At 38.8% G+C, this 21,971-nt stretch overlaps 1 protein-coding gene across 20 annotated transcripts in view; it reads right to left on the reverse strand.

The window, feature by feature from the left end:
• The window catches only part of BAZ2B (bromodomain adjacent to zinc finger domain 2B), a 156,456-nt gene extending 141,657 nt beyond the window's left edge, over positions 1 to 14,799 (reverse strand). For 13 of the 20 annotated variants that reach the window (XM_055717766.1, XM_055717775.1, XM_055717774.1 and 10 more), the window contains exon 1: positions 14,583 to 14,799. The gene's annotated coding sequence lies outside the window, so the exon portion shown is untranslated. Of the gene's footprint in view, positions 1 to 13,370; positions 13,759 to 14,582 lie in introns of those variants that run through there. The other 7 variants (XM_055717759.1, XM_055717763.1, XM_055717760.1 and 4 more) reach the window with 5 other exon arrangements.
• Between the last annotated feature and the right edge of the window lie 7,172 nt (positions 14,800 to 21,971).

Consider the following 21,971-nt stretch of genomic DNA (forward strand, 5'->3'; position numbering starts at 1 on the left):
GAGTTCTTCAAGTCCTATCTTCTACTGACACATTAATCTGACTACTCATGGCCTGTTCCTCAAGTCCGTAACAAAAACCCCATTCTCAAGTGCTTTTTTTTTCCAAATCAGAGAAGTCATAAAAAGGTAAAGCTCAAGTTGCCAGAGTAATTTAAGTATTTATCCTCCCCTCTCTAAAACAACTCTTTTGAAGAGAAGAGAAGGAGAAACCAGGTCAAGACAGTCCAGCTGCTGGCTGCTGGTTCTCCAGTTATGCTTTTGATCCCATGGCAACTGATACAGTATTATGAAAAACTAATAAAATAAAAAGGATAAACAACAGCTAAGGGTAGAAGTGCTATTTCACCAAAACAAACAGAAAGGATAAAAAAAGAGGGGAAAAAAAGAAAAAATTACCTCTGAACTCAAAAATGCAAATAAACATGAATTACATCATTAGAAGCCCTGTACTAGAAGTCAAAAAACAGTCTGTGAAAACCACAGAAGTAATAATCTGAAGTATTTATAAAAGAATCTGCACAGTATGAAAATTCTTCATCATGCAGCAAAATCCTTCTTCTATCTTCTCCCTTCCTATGTAAGGACACACAAATATACTGACATACACAGTTGTCATTTATTTGCTCCCTGCATATCTGGCACCATAATAAATGAGACTGTCCCAAGCTCATTTTAGAACAGAAATAGCTTGGTTTCTTTCCTCTTTTTCTTCCTGAGCAGCTAGCCCTGAACTGCCACAAGCTGCAGAGAATAAATAAATAAATATTCTCAGTAGGTACTACCCAGTCATTACACTTGGCCGCCCGCTGTCTCAAGAGAGAACAGAATGAGGGTGCTGATCGGACCAAACTTTAATAATGTCTCTGCCGGTAAAATACGGCAAAATGCAAGGGATTCCTTTGCTCTATGCATTATTCTTTAACTCTGCCATTTCCTGGGCAGCTTTTCCTTCTGAATGTTCTTCTCCTTTGATCCCAGAATTTCTGGTTTGTTTTTCACTCTGCTGAAAACAACAATAGGTTAAGGCCTACAATGATCTTCCTCCACCCACCCCACCCCCAGCCAATGTTTCCAGCTAGCCTGAGAGAGGATTACACATACTTAATATTAAAGTGACACTGCAACATGCAGTTAGTTCAAGACTGTTTCTTATACATAGAAAATATATATGTTAGGACTAAGAACTAGGTATGGAATGTGCTATCTTCAACTCTCCCCTTCCAATTTTGACAATATTTGAGATCCAGACTATTTTTGAAACGTATGAGGCTCATCTTATCAGCTATGGTGTTAGGAGAATTTAGTCAAGAAGCAGAAAAAAAACCATCCTCTTCATCATAAATGGTTTCCTAGAGATGGAGAGAAGGTGAAGAAAAATGGCAGGAGTGGGGTAAAGATTGAGTTTACAAATATCACACATTATATACCTGAAAATGAAATATACACACACAAGTACAGGGAAGGAAACAGATAGGGGAAAAATCTGTAAGGTTGATGTTACAGTACATAAAATTATTCTCTGTTACATTATGTTAATGGCAGAACGCACATCAACAAACTCAATGCCAAAAGAGCTCAGTAAGGAAAAAAAACGAAGGACAGGATAATCAGTGATGACTGAAAAAACTGTGGTTAATAAACACAAACCAAAGATGGTTACTTTTCAGTCCCTCACAGAAACACATGAAGAAACCTCTATATTCATTTAAATCTTAGAAGAATTGTTATATTTTTGGCATCCTTATTACTCCATCTACACAAATTATCAATGACACAAAACATTAAATATTAACAAAAAAACCCTAACAGCAACTACTTCAGAACAGATGTTCATCCACACAAGTAATAAACATTTTGAGAAAGAACAAAGGTATATATCCTTCTCTCAGAAGTCAGAAGTATGAAGACTTAACAAACCTAACACTGCATTTCAATCACCATGTTCAGAAGCCACTGATAAAACACATCTTCCATTAATATATCTTACCATTCTAAGTGTGTTGTCATCCAAGGATGATTCCACAGTTTAACCCAGCAGCAACTGAAAAGCACTACTTCGTATTTTATGTTAGCATGCTACTGGGTTTTCTTCCACTGTGTTATTGTAGTTCCAATATTATATTTCAGTCATATCTGAAATGCCAAAAAATAATTTTCTATTTACTTTATTATTCCAAGCATGACTTCATAGCACTTGGTCATAGCCCCATGTGAAGACTTCTATATACTCTTTTCTCATATGGGAAGTGTTCCAAAACTGATGTTTCCTTTCACTTTTATTTGCTTTTTATTCTACTTGACAGGGTGACCTGACTTAATATAGTGTCCTAGACATTTTCTGGTTTTTTCTCTCTCCTGTCTCCCAGTAACCTGTCAAACTTGCATTGTGACTGCTGCTGAACTGATGTTTTCAACAGAACTATGCATTATGACTCCAATCTCTCTACCTGATGGCTGGTAATTAATTTAGAACCCATCACTGTGTATGTTTAGTCCATGTTATTCTTCCTGCTTCCCTCTGCCCCACGTGCCTTATTTCAAATTCATCAGTGATTAATTTCATGCAGCCACTTAAGTTTCCCAAGACTCTTCCAGTTCAGTTTGATCTTTTCATAAGCATGGTGGTTTTTCACCATGATAAAAGGGTTTTCTTGTTAACAGATAAACTCAGCCTGTGCCCTATATGGTCTTTCAAATCACAGCCTACTGAAAAAAAAAAAAATATATATATATATATATATATATATATATATATCCTGCATTTTAGCCAAGCCATCAAAAAAATCTGAATGTCATTGTACAGACAAGCTACCCGGTAGCAGAGATCAATGTGTCTCATGAATCTGAAGTACATTGTTTGTAAACACTGTTCAATAACTAGGATGAGGTCTTAGCTTACTTTTAATCTGCATGTGGTTGCTGCTTTTCAGAATAAAACTTAATAAATAAGTCAGAATTTCAGTAAATCAAAAATACATAAAGCATTTGGTGAATTCATGCTGGAAGTGAAATTTTCTTACAAAATGGGGCATAAACATGAAGTAATCTGATACCACTCTGCCTACATAACGCAACATTTTTTGAGTCAGTTTCACATTTTTATGTCCATAAACATTACTGTGAATGTTCAATAAACAAGTAGTATCTTAACTTTTATTCTGATAGTGCAGTGGAATAGGTTACAGCCAACAGGCTCAAGGCTAGACAACACCAATCACCACCATAACTGCCAAAGAAATAACTGTCTTTTCAAGAAGTTGAAGCAATACAAAATGAGAGGTCCGTCATGCCCTTTTTTCAGGGGAACAGTTGAGGCCTTAATAGTTTTGACCTGAAAAATGGACAAAAACTGATCCTGTGAATGTCTTTTCATGGCTAGCAAGACAGGCAAACAACCCACAAGTACCAGTCATTTACTTGTCATCCTACTTCTTCCTCTCCAAGTAAACCATCACAAACTTAAGAATTAAAAAATATGAATGAAAAAGGATTTGACAATCGGTCATACCAGCAACTATTCCTCCTTACAAAGCCAGAGAAACCTTTCAACACAGTACTAGATCACTCTACATCCAAAACAATACATGACTCTTCGTTTCCACCCTTGACATTCTGAGTTCATAAATAACATCACTAAATAACACAGGTAACTTCTCTGAACTGTTCCTTTATTTCTGTTGACAGAAAGGCTGACAAGAACTATCTACCAATCGGTCTAATGCTGTACGTAAACAGAGGTCACTGCGCATCTCCAGACTGACTAAATCCTAACATGATAAAATGCAACTTTTGCTTCTGAACATCAAGCGCTGTATACCTCAAACATTCTTCTGAGACACCTCTGAAAAAAGTGTGTGTTTAAGTGTTTGTCACTGCTTTGTACAATCAGCAGTTCTCACTAAACAACATTATTGTAACTTGCAGCGCTGGTTTTGGCCAAGAATTTTGATTTACTATTTCTGGATCATCTTCTCCGTCACGGGGTCTCCCCCAGAAATTAGCATATTATTTTTTTCTTAAAACACCTGAAATTACTATTATAAAGAACCAGACTTTAAACTTGGCACACAAATAGCTCTTTACAATTCAAGCAAACTTTTGCAGAAAACTACAAATTGTTTATTGAGTTACGAATCCCTCAAATTATTTATGGAAACAAGACAACTGTAATGGGCGGCTCAAATGAAAAACAAGATTTGTGTATATAAAGAACATAATACAATGAAAACAAAGATTTATACAGATCACCTAACTACTCTAGCACTCAAATTACCTATATTGTTGCCTATGCTGCTGGAAGCAACAGGGACAACAAACATTAAATAATAAACCCTTCTGCCAGTCCAAGTTTTACAAAATTAATAGAATACAGGCCAGTTCTGTTGACGTCTATGTATGAAGAAAAAAAAAAGTAGCTCAGCTTTACCAACGACTATGACACAGATCATTCCAGGATGATTGCTTGTGTATTTATTTTAAGCTCTTCACAAGATACCAAAACTAAAATAATTATATACATTAAGCATTTAGAAGCAAAGAAATAAAAAAAGTGATTGCCCCCCCACATGCCTGAAGTCTTTGAACTATTAATGGATGTCGCAAAATACAAAATTAATTTCCCTGACTGCAAAAAGACTGTAGGCTATATTTAAATGGTACGCTGTATAAAACACTTCTATCAACAAAAACTTTGCAATATGCTGTACATCCTTAATATCATAATTGTTAACACTGAAAATTTTCCGGCATCTGCAAGAGTCAAAAGAGTATAAATTTACTTCAATGATAATCAAAAACAGCTTGACACATAGAAGAACATCTCTCAAAAAAACAGGTAAGTATTCCAAGCTCCTCTATATCTTTATCACATACAAACAAAAGGGAAATCACCTCACATAATCTGTTCCTTTTACTTCCTCATACCAGGAGAAAAAGGGGCATTTTATAACTGACTTCACTTACTAGTGCACTTAACATTAATTTTACCCTAAAATAAGTGACAGCAAGTTCCTTCCTTCTCCGCATGCCCTCTGAATATACCTTTGCTTGACAAATACACTCCTTCACACAGTCGTAAAAAACTACTTCAAAACTAACCCTCTGGACAATGCTCAACTATGGAATCAATACTTCCCACTCTTGTTCAAAAATACGTTTGGTTCAAGGAGGACAACTTGCTATACTTTGAAGCCTTAAGGAGGGGAAATAAGGCTTGAAAAGCACTTCAAGAGAAGAAAAAAAAGGTGACAACTGCAGAAGAATTTAGTGCTAGTATCAGTTAAATGCCAAACAATAAAGGATCTTCAGTAACAGTTTGTTGTCATTTTAGGAATATATTCTTTCCTTAAGGCTCTTTTCTAAAATTTACTTCTCCAAACACCCCTACATGCATTAAGTAACAAGTAAACTATACAAACCCTTTAATATTATTTTTATTTGGTAGCTATCAGAAAGTTAGGAGAAGAGAAAAAAAGAAAAAAAAAAACAAAACCCAAACTTGCCAGATGGAAGGCCCCCAGTATGCCATCCAAAGACTCAGTAGTTTGTGACATCCTTGTTATGCGTACAAACACCCACCCACTCCACTTAAACCCTATCCTCCAAATCTTTATCAGACACATTCAAGGTATGGCTAAATTGGAGTGCTTTCTCTACTACATTTTCAAAAAGATAAAGAATTATTGGAATGTATTACTGGGATTTTTTTGCAATAATCTACATCTTTCCATCTTTAAGACTTTGGATCTCAACTTTCTTCCCATTTCTCAGACTTTCTTCAGGAACAGTAGTTTTTTAACATGGTCTGAATTTTTTTCACCATGTCAATATAATCACTGTCTGCTGTTGTCAGATTGTTAATGACTACTAAGTAGACTATTCCCAAACAGTGTTTCGGGGCGGGGGGATGGGGGGAAGGAGGGGGGCGGGGGGCGGGAAGAAAAGCATCCATTTGCTTCTTTGGAATCCCACTTAAGGTAATTTCCCTGAAAGAGCCCAAATGGCAACTCATATTTTTTCTAATACTAGAACTAGGCATGTAATGAAACCAGAGCAATTCTCCTAGCCTTGAAAGCTCCTACAACCGTGCTATAAAGAATTTGTTTCTGGCATTACAGCTGTCATAGAAGTTGGGTCCCCAAATGACCTAACTATTGAGCATTCTTCTCTCCTGCCTCACTTTTCTCCTAAACCACACAGCTGAATTCTCAACTATTCTCTGATCCAGCTCTTCCATCAACACTGGTAAGAACTAGTGAGGTGCTTAAGGGTAACTCCAAGGATGAAAAATGATCAGAGCTGAAATAGAAAAACACAGGTTTGCATTTCTTACAGTTTAGACTTTTTAAATTTGCTGTAATTATTTAGAAAAGACAACAGCTGTAGGGAGTGCTAGTATCTTTTATTAAATCAACTGATAGAGCTTGATAAACTAGACTCTCTTTCAGGCATGTATGCCTGATATTTTTAACTCACTGGCTCTAACACAGTAGTGAACCTTCCTTAATGTTCCAAAGGAAATAAGGATGTTCAGAAAAATGAGTTTTATAGTCAAAAGTATAGTTGTCCGTTTACAAATTCCAGTTACTAGGACAAGCAAAGATACAGAAAAGTTATCAAACTAAGTTCATAAACTAATGGAAATGCCTCACTTGATTTCTAACCTGGAAAGCAAAACTGAAAGGGTACGAGGGGGAAGATCAACTTTACTAACACAGCTTACATATATTACTAATCAATATTTCTAAGTATGTATTTTTCACATTATGACAACAGATAAGCTTGTCCATGTAAGAGTACCGTCATTTCTAATATATCCATTATTTTTTCCATGTAATAGCAAGACTGTGCTTACTACTGTTTTACTACACCATCATTTTGCGCAATGTAATCACATCATACTTCTGGGTTTTCGTCCGAAATCACTGGCATCAAATGCATGAAAACCACAAATTTCAGCAACTACAGCTTTAGAAAGGTAACCTTGGCTAAATCTAACAAAGACTTCTTACTGAGAACAAAAAAAGCTACCAAAGGACTACCAAGGTTGGCTGACGTTGCTTTTTTAGTCTGGTTTACATAACAACATATTGTATTTAAGATGTATGTCTCTGCGCTCTCTTACAGGTTTTTTTTTTAAGTTCACAGTTTATCATTTTATTCAGTATTTAGTTAAAATTAAATATTTAATACCGAGGCTGCTCTATGATGCAAGCACAGCTAAAATGAAAGGCATCTGCGGCTGCAGTGACCAGATTTCAAATGCAGGTAGATCAATTAAAAAAAAAAAATAATGCTCAAGCACAGCCTTCCATGTGTGAATAGAATGGTTTATAATAGCTTGCAAATGACTATGTGCCTGCTGTAACTAGCTGTTCTTAAATTATGAAAATGCAACCAATTCATTTTAAAGCCAAATCCCAGCACTATTTCTACAGGGAAATCCCAGTAGTTTTTGATTGTTCTACATGTTATTCTGTTAAGGATACAAATAGCTTCAGAACAAATAGGACCACACCATCCACCATCGGTGTTTTACGCACTAAGTCCATTAGCACAGCAGGGGTTGTCAATCTCTGGAACTTTCCTGTAACAGCTCAGGCAATATAACAATGATCTCCCAGCCAAAAAAATAAATCTAAAAAAAGACTGAAAATACACTCAGCAGCATACACAAAAGCCCCTCTTGCCAAGCTAACGCTTTTTTGCTTCAGCCAATCAGATGGTCAGCCCTGACCTGCTTGAAGGCTTGCTTCAAACACTTAAAAACATCAATCATAAAAACAAAGACAGGACATTGAATTATACAGTATTAACCTCCAGGGTTTGCATACAAAGACCTTAGATTTATTTATGTCCTAGCAGGTTAAGAGCTTCAGTACGCTGTTCTTTACACCAAACTGGCTGCCAATTTGATGAACCTCTCTGCCCTCAGCAGGAGTACAGTGTCTTTGATTAATGAGTACATGCTTGTGGAGAAGTATAGGAACAGAAAATGGGTCAAAATCCACACAATCATGTCCCTATGCAACTGACTGACCACTGCAACCATTTTCATCAAACTGGTTTTCTTTTGTACAAGAAAAGACGGAGGGCTGAAGACGGGGTTGTGGGTTTACTTGCAGATTATATTTAGATACCACACACCACTGTTCTAATATGCGATGCATTGCTTATTGAAGAATCTTTCAATGTTAGAAAAACATGAATTAATAAAAATAGATTAATAAATAGGGTCACAATCCAAAAAAGTTAGCTATGTATTCAAAGTGAAGGAAAAAATACTCCCTTGGAAGATTTCTAAAGTTTTAGCTTCTTGTCCAACAGTCTCACAACTGAGATTCAAGCTCAAGAACAGCTACGCAGAGTATTTTGTGACTTTAAATCACTGTATTTAATAAATATTCTGAAGAAAATTTAGCTTACACTTCCTGTAATTTCCAAGAAGACACCAGTAGGGTTTTCCATTACCCAAACATATAAATTCCTCATTATCCCTTCCGACAATTCCAGAGCAGAAGTAAGTTCTGTGTGATGCTCCAAAAAGATGACACTGACTATCACTGCATTGTTTCTAAACTTACCTTCTTTTCCAAGGTTTTATACTGCAAACATTATGCGAGACAAGTCTTCATATTTAGTAGTCCCATTGATTTCAATGGGACCATGACTAATATAAACAGTCTATCAGGTAGACCAATTTTTCAGATGGTGCCTTTACATTTTTAGTAGTTTGAATTTTAAGGTTTTGTACGATTCCTCCCTCAGGGGCTAGAAAAATCTCTGCAATCTCTTATTGCAAACTACCAAGGCTTAACCCATTCAGCTCTTCACAATGCCTGACCTACATCAAGTGAAAAGAGTCTTATGTCCTTTACACACAGAAAACAAGACATATAGGAGGCCCTGCTCAATGTAAGTAGGAAGGCGAAGAGAGAGATTCTACATTAATGGCAACAGGCATCATCCTTCTGAAAGAATAAAACACACACAAAAAGACGTGTTGGGCTTGTCAGTAAGTCCATACTACTGCAGATTATGTCTGAGAAATCATCTGTCACTACGTAAGGTTTTAAAAAAATGTGTAATTTGATATTTGTTTTCCTAACCGACCTGGAGAAAACTTCACTTCAGTGCAAAAACTAGTATTAGGAATTTCATCAAATGCATAAAATTCTGTTAAACTAAGCAGAGGAACACTCTGTATACTCCTTCCCTTGTTTCTACATTAAAAAGCTGAAACAAACGTAAGGCTTTCTCATTCTCTGAGGGTGTTTCTTTCACCTGGTGAATGCTAATATTGCAATAAAATAAATCACAATTTATTTCCCCCCAAAAAAAAACCCCAAAATTCCAAATAATACTGTAAAATTACTAAGTTTTTGTTTTATTTCCATTTAAATCTCAAGAGAACCTCTGTATCAGACTTTAAAAACTATATTTGATTTTCTTTTTTTAAGGAATAGTTCAAGACTATGACATTATACAACTGTAAATTTAGGGCAGTAAAGGGATAAAAGAGTAAGCAAGAACTTAGCACAGCCAATACATGACACTGTGTGTCAATTGAATTAAATGTTCTACATTTTTTTTTAAATTAAAAATTGTACAATTATGAAACACAGTAACAGAAAAGTACTGCATCTTGCTTGGCCCTTCTGTACAGGCTGGGTGAAAACACGGTCCCAATTTCTTTTAATGACTATATGCACTGAACTCAGCTACTGGTGTAGCATTACTCGCTGCAGAACAACAAACACCCATTTCAGTTTTCAAGGCAACATCTACACAACACACAACAGATTAAAGTCAGTTTTTCTTTCTACCCCTACCACCAACTTCTTGCCATGTAGGTAAAAGACTAAATCCTTCCATGCATCAGAGTCTTCATCTGTGTAACAGTAAAACTAATACATTCTCACCTTCATGAAAGTATTAAGAAACACACACAAAAAAAACTGATGTGAACCTACTATTTTCCTTACACAAATCCTTCTGGGAACTCCTTGTCCAATGGTTTGTTGCTTTATTCACTCCCCCCTCCTCCTCTTTTTTTTTTTTTTTTAAATAAGCAGGCCATATTTGGGGTGGGGGAGGATCCATTTTCTCTAATCTTACTAACACGGTATCCTTGTTTCTGTTCCTGATCAGTAAAAAGTAACCAGGGAAGAATTCCAAACCTCTACCACTCACTCAAAATCAAGATGCACTTTAATTCTACCATTACAGAGAAAGAATACAGTAAAATAGTTTTAAAGCAAAAATGTAGCAGCATAACTGAAAAAAATTAAAAAACATAAATGTCACATCACAAAGAGGACATTTCTTTTTCTTCTTTGATGTGGTGGGGAAGATAATCTTCACATTATGCAGAACTCAAAATTCAGGTATCTTCACCACAAACTTCCAATTTCTTTAAAATATGTTGACCAGCACATACTTACTACATTTTATCAACGTTCAGGACGTTGTAAACTACCCAACAATCACAAACCCACTGCTGCTGTTGACACACGTGTCAGCATTTCTTCTGATGGCAATTTATAATCACAAACTAATTTATAATTGATGGTATGACATAGCTTACTGAATGTACTGTAGTAAAACAAAATTAACTCAGAAGTCAAATGATACTTGGGAGGAAACTGGTAGACTTTGGGAATCTCCATTGGTCTGAATTATTTAAGTGATGAAAAAATGAGTATCACTGTTGTGTAATCTTCTATTACAATAAAGTTTGCTGGTTAAAAAAAAATAAAATTAAAAAACCTACACCAAACAAACACACACACCCCAAAAAAAGACCCCGCTATTTAGTTTTAGTTAAAGATACCTATATTAGGGCCTGGGGGGGGGGGGAAACGACAGAATTACAGTGAAGCAATTTGAACTGTGGGATGCTCTTATTGTGTCAGGGCGGGTGCGTGTAGCAAATTGCATTTTTGGTTGTGCTAAGTCTACCTCCCAGTAGCTAAAATCTCTTGATCTCAAACATTCCATTACAAAAATAATATGACACTAGAAGTACTCAAGTACTAATGCCTCCTTTCCCTAATTCAGGGAAAGGAGACAGAGAGCACAAACTTCCTTTTCTTTGCAATTGTGATATTCCGCATCTTGTGTAAGAACAGAGAAGTAGCAACAAAGACGTTAACAACTGCAGTTCAAGCTGGGAGTGACTGTTCTGTTTCAATCCAATGACACCACTAATGGCTTCTTAGCAGTTCCATCAAATCAACCAGCTGTCAAGTTGATGCATCAGAAGGAAGTTATGCACTCCCATAAGAAAAAGCCACACATCAGGATGTTTTGCAAAACATCTGCTCCTTTATGCTGCAGTATTACAATAAACACGCAAACAAAGAAAACGAGAAAAAGGGCAACAGGACCTAAAAAGAAAGACTTCCACTACTTTATCTGTGTTTTCAGTGTCTCCCAAAAGGACAAAAAAAGTCAGTCTTGCAGCCCTTTCTTCTTATCATAAGGTCAGTATAAAGATTACAAAAATATACCGCAGTGGTCAACCAATGCTTATTCCATCATATAAAAAATATTGCTAATTTATCTTTTGAAAATGCAAAGCATCTTATTCCATGTTCATGAAGATTTTTCTCACCAAAAGCTACAAAGTATGTATTATCTTTCCCCCAACACTATTAAAATAATTTTACAGTGTTATTGACAACCTACAATACTCCACAAGAACGAATTTTAAAAACAATTACCTTCCGTGGCAACACTGACTTGGTAAGGAACCCAGTTCAGTTAAAAAAAAAAAAAAAAATTAGGATGTGAAATACCAGTACCACAATCTAGTTTATTTTCAATACACTTCAGTCACAAAACCTTATTCTGCGTTACTCAGAACAGACTTAAGTCAGTAATGAAAAGGGAAAACTGCCTGATCCTCTGAAGAAACATTTTTTACTCTCCATACAAAGGACTTTATCACAACCTGACATACATACTCCACTGCTTGCAAGGAATTGGTACCATCTATGATTAAATACCCCCTGCTTGAAGTAAATACAAAATTTCTTTAACATCGAAGAGATCCCTTAGCAACTCCTAATGCTTCCTCCATACACACTTAAAAATCACCTTGGCTGCCATTTTCCTAATATTACGTAGTTTATTGATTTGTAGGATTATGACAAAAATGTGTACATAGTTTTATAGGTATGAGATCGTTTTCTGAAACCACTTACCCTCTGTTGCTCACCATTTATAATCTGTCAAATCTTCTAGACCTTTGTTGCATGTATAATTTAAAACCATCTGTTGTACATGCTTTCAACTATTTGCACATTTTCCTCTACCTGATATCCACACACCTAATAAATACTCAGTTCAACCACAATTTCTAATGCATTTAAAGACAAAACAAAACAAAAAAATCAAAACATACACACACACGCCCCTCAAGGTAAGCCTCTGACATTTGTTCCAACATAACCCCAAAGAACGCTTTAGGTACATCATTCAATACTGACAAGAAACAAGAAGTCTTGACATACTAACAGCTATCCCTATTACCATCTATGTTAACGGTTGTTAATGTTTTTCCCAACCCTGAAGAGAAAGAAAATGCAAATTAAATACAGGCAGTTTCATGTTCTCGTTAGTGTGATTGTAAATATGCAGCAAGTAAGACAGGTAAAGGAAAAAGAATGGAAAAGCAAAACTTCATCTATAATAGTTACTCCTTATCAAGTACCCCATGTTTCTCTAAGTCGTATCATGTGACCAGAAAAACTTACGAGATTTTTTTTTTAAAAAGTGCAATTAAGAATTAACAGAACAGAACCTTTTACTGTTTCCCTTTTCACAACAGCTGACACAAAGCCTGTAGCCAGAGGTAAAGACATTTGTAAATATTTTTTTTCGAAAGTGTTTAGCATAGTAACTACGTTTTGCCACCTACATTATACAGTATCTGGAACATAACCCAAACCGCATGTAATACACATATAGGTACTTTCCAAGCAGCACCTTTTAACAATATAGCTTAATAAATTTGTTCCTTCCAAATAGGTCCCCCAAATCTGTCACTTAAAAACGGAACAACTGTGTATTTCCATTCCTTATCCCAAGTTGAAACTGTTTATTCCTCAGGGAAGAGTCTGTACCGAGTGTTCCATGTAAACTTCATGTCAGATTACTACTTCCCATAAACAAAAATAATGCAAATCTCCAGATGATTCGTTATTTAACATAAGAACTTTGGAATGTTGGGGGTTTTTTAACTACGCAAGCATCACGTATTATATACCAAGGGCCGAAGGGGGGGGGGGGGGGGATTTAAAAAAAAAAAAATAAAAAGGCGGGGTGGTGGGAGAAGCAATAACCGAAAAGCACGATTATTTCCCTACCTGTTACAAACCCAGACGCCAGCTAAAGCAGCATGTTGGTCTTAACACTCCCTGAACGTGCAGGCTCAACTAGGCACCTTTCTCTTTCACGCGCCGTTTGCAGCACGTTGTTATCAGGAATTCCGGGGGAAAGCACAGGCTCTTGGAAAAATTCCCCTTAAACTTTACATGACGTCACTGTCCGTCCCTGTAACATTTCCTAAACTTTGAGTCTCATCCAAAAGGACTTTCGGGATTTCCACTCATTCCCTCCGAAAAGAGACGGACAGACTTGGGAATAACAATTTACCCAAGATGGCGAAAGGCTCGTTGTTTAGAGGGCAGAAAAATGGAGGATATTGTAATATACACAAAGGGATGAATTTCAGCAACTCGGCCCAGGGCTGCAGCTGCTTGTTCTCTTTATAAGGAAGCGGCACGCACAAAAGATGAAGGCAGAGGGGCTCGGCGCCCGCTCCTGCCCCACGCCAGCGCACCCCGCGCAGGCAGGCGCGCCCGCGCTGCCGTTGCGGAGCCCGGGAGACGCGGGTGGAGAGGCGGAGCGCGCTCCCGCCGCCGCGGCCCCCTCCCCGCCGCCCCCTCTCCGCCGCCGCCGCCGCCGCTCCGCGCGGCCCCGCCGGGCGCCTCACGCCGCTCCGCGCCCGCGCGCTGCCGGTCGGCACGCCTGGCCAGTCAGCACCGGCCGGTGGGGCCGCGCCTGCCCGGGGCCGCAGGGAGCGCAGCGACGGCGGCCGGAGCCGCGGGGCAGCGCCGGCCGAGCGGGGCCGGGGGCCGGCGCGCAGCCCACCGCGCCACACAAAAGAGCCGTCCCGGCGGCCGCCGCCAGCCGCTGCGCCGCCCAGGAGGCTACGGGCGGCCGCCAGCGGAGACGTGACCGGCGCCGCCGGGCCGAGGGACGGGCTCGCGGCCGCCAGGAAAGTTTAAAATCGCGTGGGACCCGGGCCGGGCCGTCCCGTCCCGCCCCGACCGCTTCCCTGCGCCTCGCCGCCCCCGGCCGCAGCCCTGCCCGGGCAGGGCCCCGCGGCAGAACCCGCGCTGGCGCCCGGAGACGCGGCCGGCCCACCACAACAAAGGGGCGATACGCGCTGGCAGGGGAGCGCTCCGCCTGGGGCCCGCCGCCCCAGCGGGGCACCCCGCGCCCCGCGCCGCCCTGACGCGTTAGCTCGCCGTCCGTGAGGCGAACCCCCCCCCGGGGCGGCGGCCGCAACTCACCTCCGCAGTTCGGCAGAGCGCTGCCTGCGTCCCGGGCGGCGGCGGCGGCGGGCCGGGCGGTGCGAGCCGGCGGGCCGCCCCAGCCCAACGCTCTCCGGAGTCTAACGCAGCTCGGGGAGGGGGCGGGGGCGCGCGCGAGGGCGGGGGGCGTGTGCGCGGGAGCGCGCGCGGCGGGCGCAACGGCGGCCGCCCCGTGCCCCCGGCCAGGCCGCGCCGGTCCCGCCTCGGGGCTCGCGGGGCTCGGCCAGCCCGCGGTGACGTCACCGCCCCGCTCCGCGCTCCCCGGCCAGGCGGCTGCCGGCAGTGGAGCAGGCGGGCGGTGGGGCCGAGTCGCCTCCCTCCCCCCGGCCCCGGTAACGAGAGAGCCACCAGCCCGCAGGAGGAGCGGGGGAACGAGCTGCGCGCCCGCAGCCCCCCGCGCAGCCCCGTTCTGTCCGGAGAAAGTTGCCCGCGGTTCGTGGTTTCGAACAACGCCAGGCGGCTGCGGGGCTGCCTTGCGTCGGTTTTTTAATGACGGGTTTTACCGATCGGGGGAGAAACAGGGTTGTCCACCTTAAGCACCGAAATAAATTCTTGGGCTGCAGATGTAAGTTCAGGTAAAAAAAAAAAAATGCAAAGAATCCGTGATACAAATAGCCATCTACTGAAAAAAAAAATGAAAAAAAAATACCAAAACCCAAAAACCACCAGAAGGAAAAAAAGTGACCCATTTCGAAAGAGGAGACGTTTTACAGAAGCCTAGCAAAGCAGAAATCCACCGTGGAAGTAATGTTCAACTTGCATGCTCTAGACGAACTAGGTAAATTACATTCAAGCGAAACGGGTAACAGGGGCGGGGGAATTAAAGTTACGGGGAAGTATTCATATTCACCAGCTATTGACACAAAAATTAAAAAAAAAAAAAACCAAACACCAAACCACAGTCCAGCTTCTAAACACCAACGTTCTCGCCTCGCCTGCCACAGCCTTTACAGGTGATTTGTAAAAGCTGCGTTTCCCGGTGCCAGCCTCCCAGACCGCAGGCGTGGTGCCCTCCTCCCTGGCACAGCCCCAGCCTCGGGCAGGGTTGAAGTACACTTTAGAGCCACGGGACTGCTCCCCCTAAACCCTAACGCTGTAGCTTTAAAGTTACACCACAGTGCAGCGGAGGAAATCTCCAGTGATTTCAGTACAAGCTAGTAAAAAAATTGCGCTCGCAGAATTGAAGAATACGCAAGCTCCTTAACCTTGTTAAATGCTACCTACAAGCATTTTAAAAATCAACGTTATTTCTAAATAAAGCTGATCTCAGCATAAAGAAATATGCATATGTAGAAAGATGCCATTGTTTTCTGTTTCCTCTTCAGCCACTGGCTGTGATTTTAATTGTGCTGGAGGATCTTCATTAGTATTAACACATGGGGAGATTTCACAAAGCTGCTTCATTAGAGAAAAAAAAAAGCTTGGCAGACTAGCTCTTTTTGCATGCAATGAGAATGTCAGCCTTACCTCGGTCATTTGTAACATAATAAGTGCAAGCACAATGATTGCAATGCAGGAACACGGGGGGGAAGGGCAAAAATGCTGCCTAATACGGATATGAGAAAAGAAAGCTTCTCATTACACAGTAAAATGTATGCTAAAAATTAGTGAAGATGATGTCTCACGAGACTCATGCTAAATACATTAATGTGCTGATATGTTTTTAATTGTTATTTTTGTACTAGTTTATTTTGTTCCCAGGATTCACATCCAGCAGCAAAGGCTTGCTAGCGTTTATTGATTTTTTTTGTCCACCACATTCCCGGAATACAGATTTTAATCATTTCCCTACACCACACAGTAATTTCATTTAAAAATGGAACCTTCCATCCCCAGAAAGGCATTTAATTTCAATGACACACAATTTCTTTTAGCAGCAAACTGTCTCAACAGTAAAAGCTGGCCTAAGGTTCAAATGCATAATTTAGTCCTGAGTTCTCCATGCTCTGCATTCCTTTGAAGCTATAATTTGACTAACTACCTAATAACTGTAATAAGGACAATGATTTCCTTATAATATGTTATTAACCCATATTTAATTAACTCTGAGGCCAAGCTCTGTACATGTTTGATTGGGTCAGTACCTCTCTAACCTCAAAATTTACTAATAATGGTCTTGAAAAAGGAGTGTGGGATAAGAATGAGTATGGGTACAATAAATAGCTGGTTTGCTCAGAATGTTATGCATCAAAAACTCATGCATTTTCCAAGACAACAATATTGTCACTCAGGAGGTAACAGGATTTTTTAAGGGGAAACAAACAATGAGTTTAGATAATTCACTATCAAATCTACTGGTGTTATGCATGTATTTAATATCTTTCCTTGTAACATTTAAAATAAATTTTAGTATCTATTATTATGACTGCTCTAAATAACCATTCTAAATATATATTTTGCTTTTAATAAGGCAAACCATAGTATCTTGTGAAAAATAAAGATATGCGTATGTTTAGACAATGTTATGTAATCTTTGTTTTCTGTAATGCTCAGCAGGACAGAATTTAATCAGTTTGAATACAGAACTGCAAGCCCCAACACACACTTCTCTTCACTGAGTTCAGTCAACTATCCAAACTTAAGCCACTGGGATATATTTGACATCAGAATGTGAACAATATATTTCTCGTTGCACTGAATTTGGCCTTCAGTCAACAATTTAAAATAGTTTTAGGTAACTACTAGTATTTTATAGTCCACACCAAAGTATTTTTTAAAAGTTATTGTTTTTCCATTGGTCACAAACACATCATTTTGACTACTGCAAAACTTACTACATTTTTTAAAATGTGTTAACAATTCCTTTGTTTTAATATGCTTATTCAACAGAAGCTGTTCTTAGTGGATGCTACTGATGCATTTAAAGTGATAACTATTACATCAGAAGTGCTCCTAGCTTTCAAAATTGGCTGTTCTCCCCCAGGCAATATTAAAGGTGTAATTCTCAATTTAAAAAAATGCAGATTCAAACTGCAGCATGTATACTGCAAAAACAGGATTCTTGTTTCTTTTGCTTTCTTTGTATGATGACTTAATCACAAATAGTTACTCTTTGCCTTCTTTTCAGGCTTCCAGTGTAAGTGCCATTAAAAAAACAAAACACCAACCAACCAAAAACCACAGTGCACCATGTCAGAGTATTGTTTTGTAGTTCCTTTTGTCTTTTCTGCAATAGTTATTGACACTATCATTAACTATTTGCACCCACCAATGCATTCATATACTTAATTGCTGAATTGGGAGAAAACAGAAATAAAATCAAGTAAACTCCAGATTTGCAGACATGTAACCTTATGCATTTGCATAATTATACTGGTGTCACTAGGACCATCTATGTACCATACATAAACATCTGGAAAGTCAAGCCCAAAATTCCTATGGAGCTACATAGGCGGAGTTCACTGTAATGATCTCCACAAAGGCAAAGCCAGTTGAAGAGGTTCCTCTCTTCTCCACCCGGTTTCACAAGTTTACAACCCTTCATTTGTAGCAATTCATCTGTTTGTGGGGCCACACTCTAAGGTCAGTGAGTAAAGTTAAAACCCGCACAAATATTTCCAGGCTCTGATCTTGTAACACGGTCTGTTCTAGGCAGACCACCTTATCCACCTAAACAAACAAAAATCTTTGAAAGCGTTTTAAAAGGCTATGCAGTCTTCACTAGAGGCTACAAACCATACTACATACTTCCATTAACAGCTGTCCTGGCGTGGTGTTTGCAAAGTATGTATTTTATTATTATATAGTAAGACAGATTTGACACACACAAAGGACCAGCAGAAAGTTACCATACAAGAAAAAACAAAGTTTTTGCAAGGTTAGTAGGGCTAGTCATTTCTTCAATGAAGGGTAGAAACAGTCAGCATTTAATGCATGCTGTTAAAAAAATATAGAAAGGTCGATTTTAATAAAAAAATGAATATATCATTCAATTTTTATCTGCAATCTATGTTTTAAAACATTACATTCAAAACTAGTAACAGTGTAAACCAGTTAAAAGCATAGCCATTTTGCTGAATTTACTCTGTGTTTAGGAGGGTTATTCTCCTCACAAATACTTGTTGGTGTTGCAGAGGTTATGCTACCACTCTCTGAGGGCTATTTATACAACTCAACATCTCTAAGTACTCCCGGCTTTATGCTGTTACACCCCTGGTTTTATTAGGGGTGACCTTTATTAGGTGACCATCCCAGAGTGGTCAAATGGGGATCTACTCCTCACTACAATGGAAAAGGCCAAGTAATCTTTAAAAGCACAAGTGTATACAGAATATAAACCAAAGGTAATAGCTTTGCAGCTGGGTTGATGTGTTCACCACTAAGTTGCTTCCATTAAGAAATGCTGTTTAATTGCTGAGAGTCAGTAGGTAGGTAGTTTTTCTTCTAAAGCTTTGCAAAGGTGCTGAGCCAAATGAATCCCCAGAAGAACAGCCATAACTGCACAGAATACAGATTTGAAGTCAGATGATCTGAACGAGGGCCAAAGTAAGAACTTCCAAAGGATGGGAAAGAATCTAGACTGCAACTTCACACATACTACCAAAGCCTAAAAATCTTCCCTGAGGAGCTTCTGCATCAGCTTATGTTACGGACAACTTACTAGACACATTTGCCTAGTAAGTGCGGTCCTGTTATTGCACATCTCACTGAAAAAGGCAAAATCAGCTATGAGTTATTTTATTTCCTTTCAGTCCTCAACTGTTAAAAGGTACTTCTGCTCTCCTTAAAAAAATACAGAAATCTATGATTTATTCTGCCCGCTCCATTTTAGCGGTCTCATATCCAGCCTTGCCTTCTATAGCTCCTTCAGCATCTCTTTCATGTCTTCTCCCATCTGAAAGCCCCGAGTGTGAACAAAAGTAGTATTTTTATTAACCAGTTTAATCACTAACAACGAGAAATGTCAGTTCATTGTAAACAATTAAACTATTAACCCTTTAAAAGTAGACAGATATAAAAAAAATTCTTCACTGTGTTCCCTCTATACTGGTATTCTTATTCCATTTTACAGTTAAAATACATGGTTCTGTCTAGTACTTAGAACCAATGTTTCTTTCTAAGTACTGGAGTGCTTTCAACTGCAAGTTGTTTGGGCCAGATATCCAGGATGTAATTTTGACCCTCGGAATGAGTGAAAAGTAAGCTCATATTAAATTTTTCAGTCAGGTAATAAAATACTTCTACACTAGGAAAGACTTAGGTTAGTTGTTTCTATTTGACTGCAAAAACACCAGCCTCACCAATAGTAGTGTTAGCAATTAAGATACTGAAAATCTTTTATTACTGTGAGAGCTCACCTTGTTTTATCAAAATCTTTGCAAAATAAAGTGACCAAAAGAGACACATAAAGACAAAAATCCAGGGGTTTTTCTATCCTTTTTTTCTAAGCCTTTTATAAGAAATAAGACAGGGAAATACTAACTTGCAAATCCAATTCATTTTTATCTTCTTCCAAAAAATCAGATGCTTTTTGCTATTTAGGCATATTTGGCATTTCCCTTTCCCTATATAACTCTAGAAAATACTTCATGAAATAGATTTGTTAATTTTCTTTATGTCTATGAAGGCTTCTTTTTTCCAGACTAAAATTAAAGCTGAGTTTTCTCTGACCAAAGGACATAGTGTGTGTGTGGAGGTTCCCTCCTGTTCCTTCTTTATCTACAGGGATTCAAAAAAGCCCACCTCAAAATTTAGCATTGATCTGTACTAATTACACCCACAAGTGAAAGAAGCTCTTTCAGGGTGGAGTACAACAGCTGTTACACAGCAGACAAGACTACACAATAGTTTAGGACAGGAAGTGATGGCATCTCTTATTAAACTATAGCTAAGCAGGAAATAACCTTATGTAATTAGCTAACTTGGCATCTGGCCAGGTCACAAGGATTAAGAAGTCTTGCGAAAAGTTCAGCACACTCTTCATTAATTGTCCATGAATTTAATTTGAAAGCACAGCATATTACTGCTGCGTATATAGTACAGTATGCACCAAAAGAAGCCATGACAAATTATTTTGTCAGTATGTATATATTCAACTTGCACTTGGGCTATTTAAGGTAAGTTACCTTTAGTGTACTTTAAATAGTTTTATCCATAAAGTACCATGCAGTTGGCTAACTTTAAAGCTACATCAGATTTATATTGTCTAGCTGATTTTTAGTATATAAAAACAGAATAATGTAGAATTTCTTTTCAAAACTCACCAATACTGTGACACAAGAGAGATGGGGTTTTGTTTGTTGGTTGGGTGGGTGGGTTCTGGTGGGGTTTTTTTCTTTTTTTAAAGAGATGCATGTGGGGCACATTTTACTTCATTACGATCTCTGGTGCCTGCAAAGCCTTTGGTTTTGAGGCACAACTGTCTCTGCTTATGCAGTTCAGATTCTTAGCCTTCTTGCTCTTCTCTTAGTCTGTCCTTATCATGTTTACAAAGAACATTGCTAAAGACATTATAAACACACTTTTATCTTCTAAGAACTTGGTAGTGCATCCATAAAATAGAAAATACATAAACCAGAATAACTACAAGAAAGGTAACCTGGAGGATAAGTCAGATGAATTTACAAAACCATGTTCATAAAGAAAAAAACAACATCCTAAAATACCAATGTTCATCCAGCATACATGTGTATGTTTGATCCAATTAACTCCTCATAACTTTCAGTTACAAAAGCCTCTATTAACTACTTCACAGAAAATTATTTAACTTTAAATAATTTTAAAATAATTAAATATTAATCTGATACTTTATCATTGCAGATAACTTCATTGATTTGATTAAATATGGCAGATACAATAACTGGTGAAGTAATTAAAGACAAAGTATGCAATGTCAAAGTGCTCTGACTCATCTCTTCAGATAATGGCTTTTCCAACAATGCCATTAAGTGGAAGAAATACTGAGGACAGGGGTTCTAATGTCCAAAGAGTGTCCTTAGCATAACAGAATCAACCAATTAGTATATTTGCTTTTCCGCCTATATCATAAGTGCTATTTTAGATGAGAGCTAGATTCAAAGGTGAATTATACAGTGATCCTTAAAAGTTACATTTACTTGATCTTTCTTCATTGCCTTATAAACAGGAACCCTTAAATTTGAAAACTGCTAATAGTTACGTCTCTTTCATTGATAAGGACTGAGGTAGACAGAACTAACAGCTGAAACCATAAGCTTGTGATTCCAAATTGTACAAATTCCACCTTTCAAACAGCAGACAAAAACCTTTTAAGGAAGAGTTTTGTACTAAGGCTAGTTGTACATGTTGCTAAAGAAATACAAATTCCAGAAACTCATGGTTTTCTATGAATTCGGTTTATAATAATACAGTTTGTAGAAGAGTTCAGAAGTATTCTTCCTGAATGTAATA

This window comes from Falco cherrug, chromosome 8 (assembly GCF_023634085.1).
Source record: "Falco cherrug isolate bFalChe1 chromosome 8, bFalChe1.pri, whole genome shotgun sequence".
NCBI classification, from domain to species: Eukaryota; Metazoa; Chordata; class Aves; order Falconiformes; family Falconidae; genus Falco; species Falco cherrug.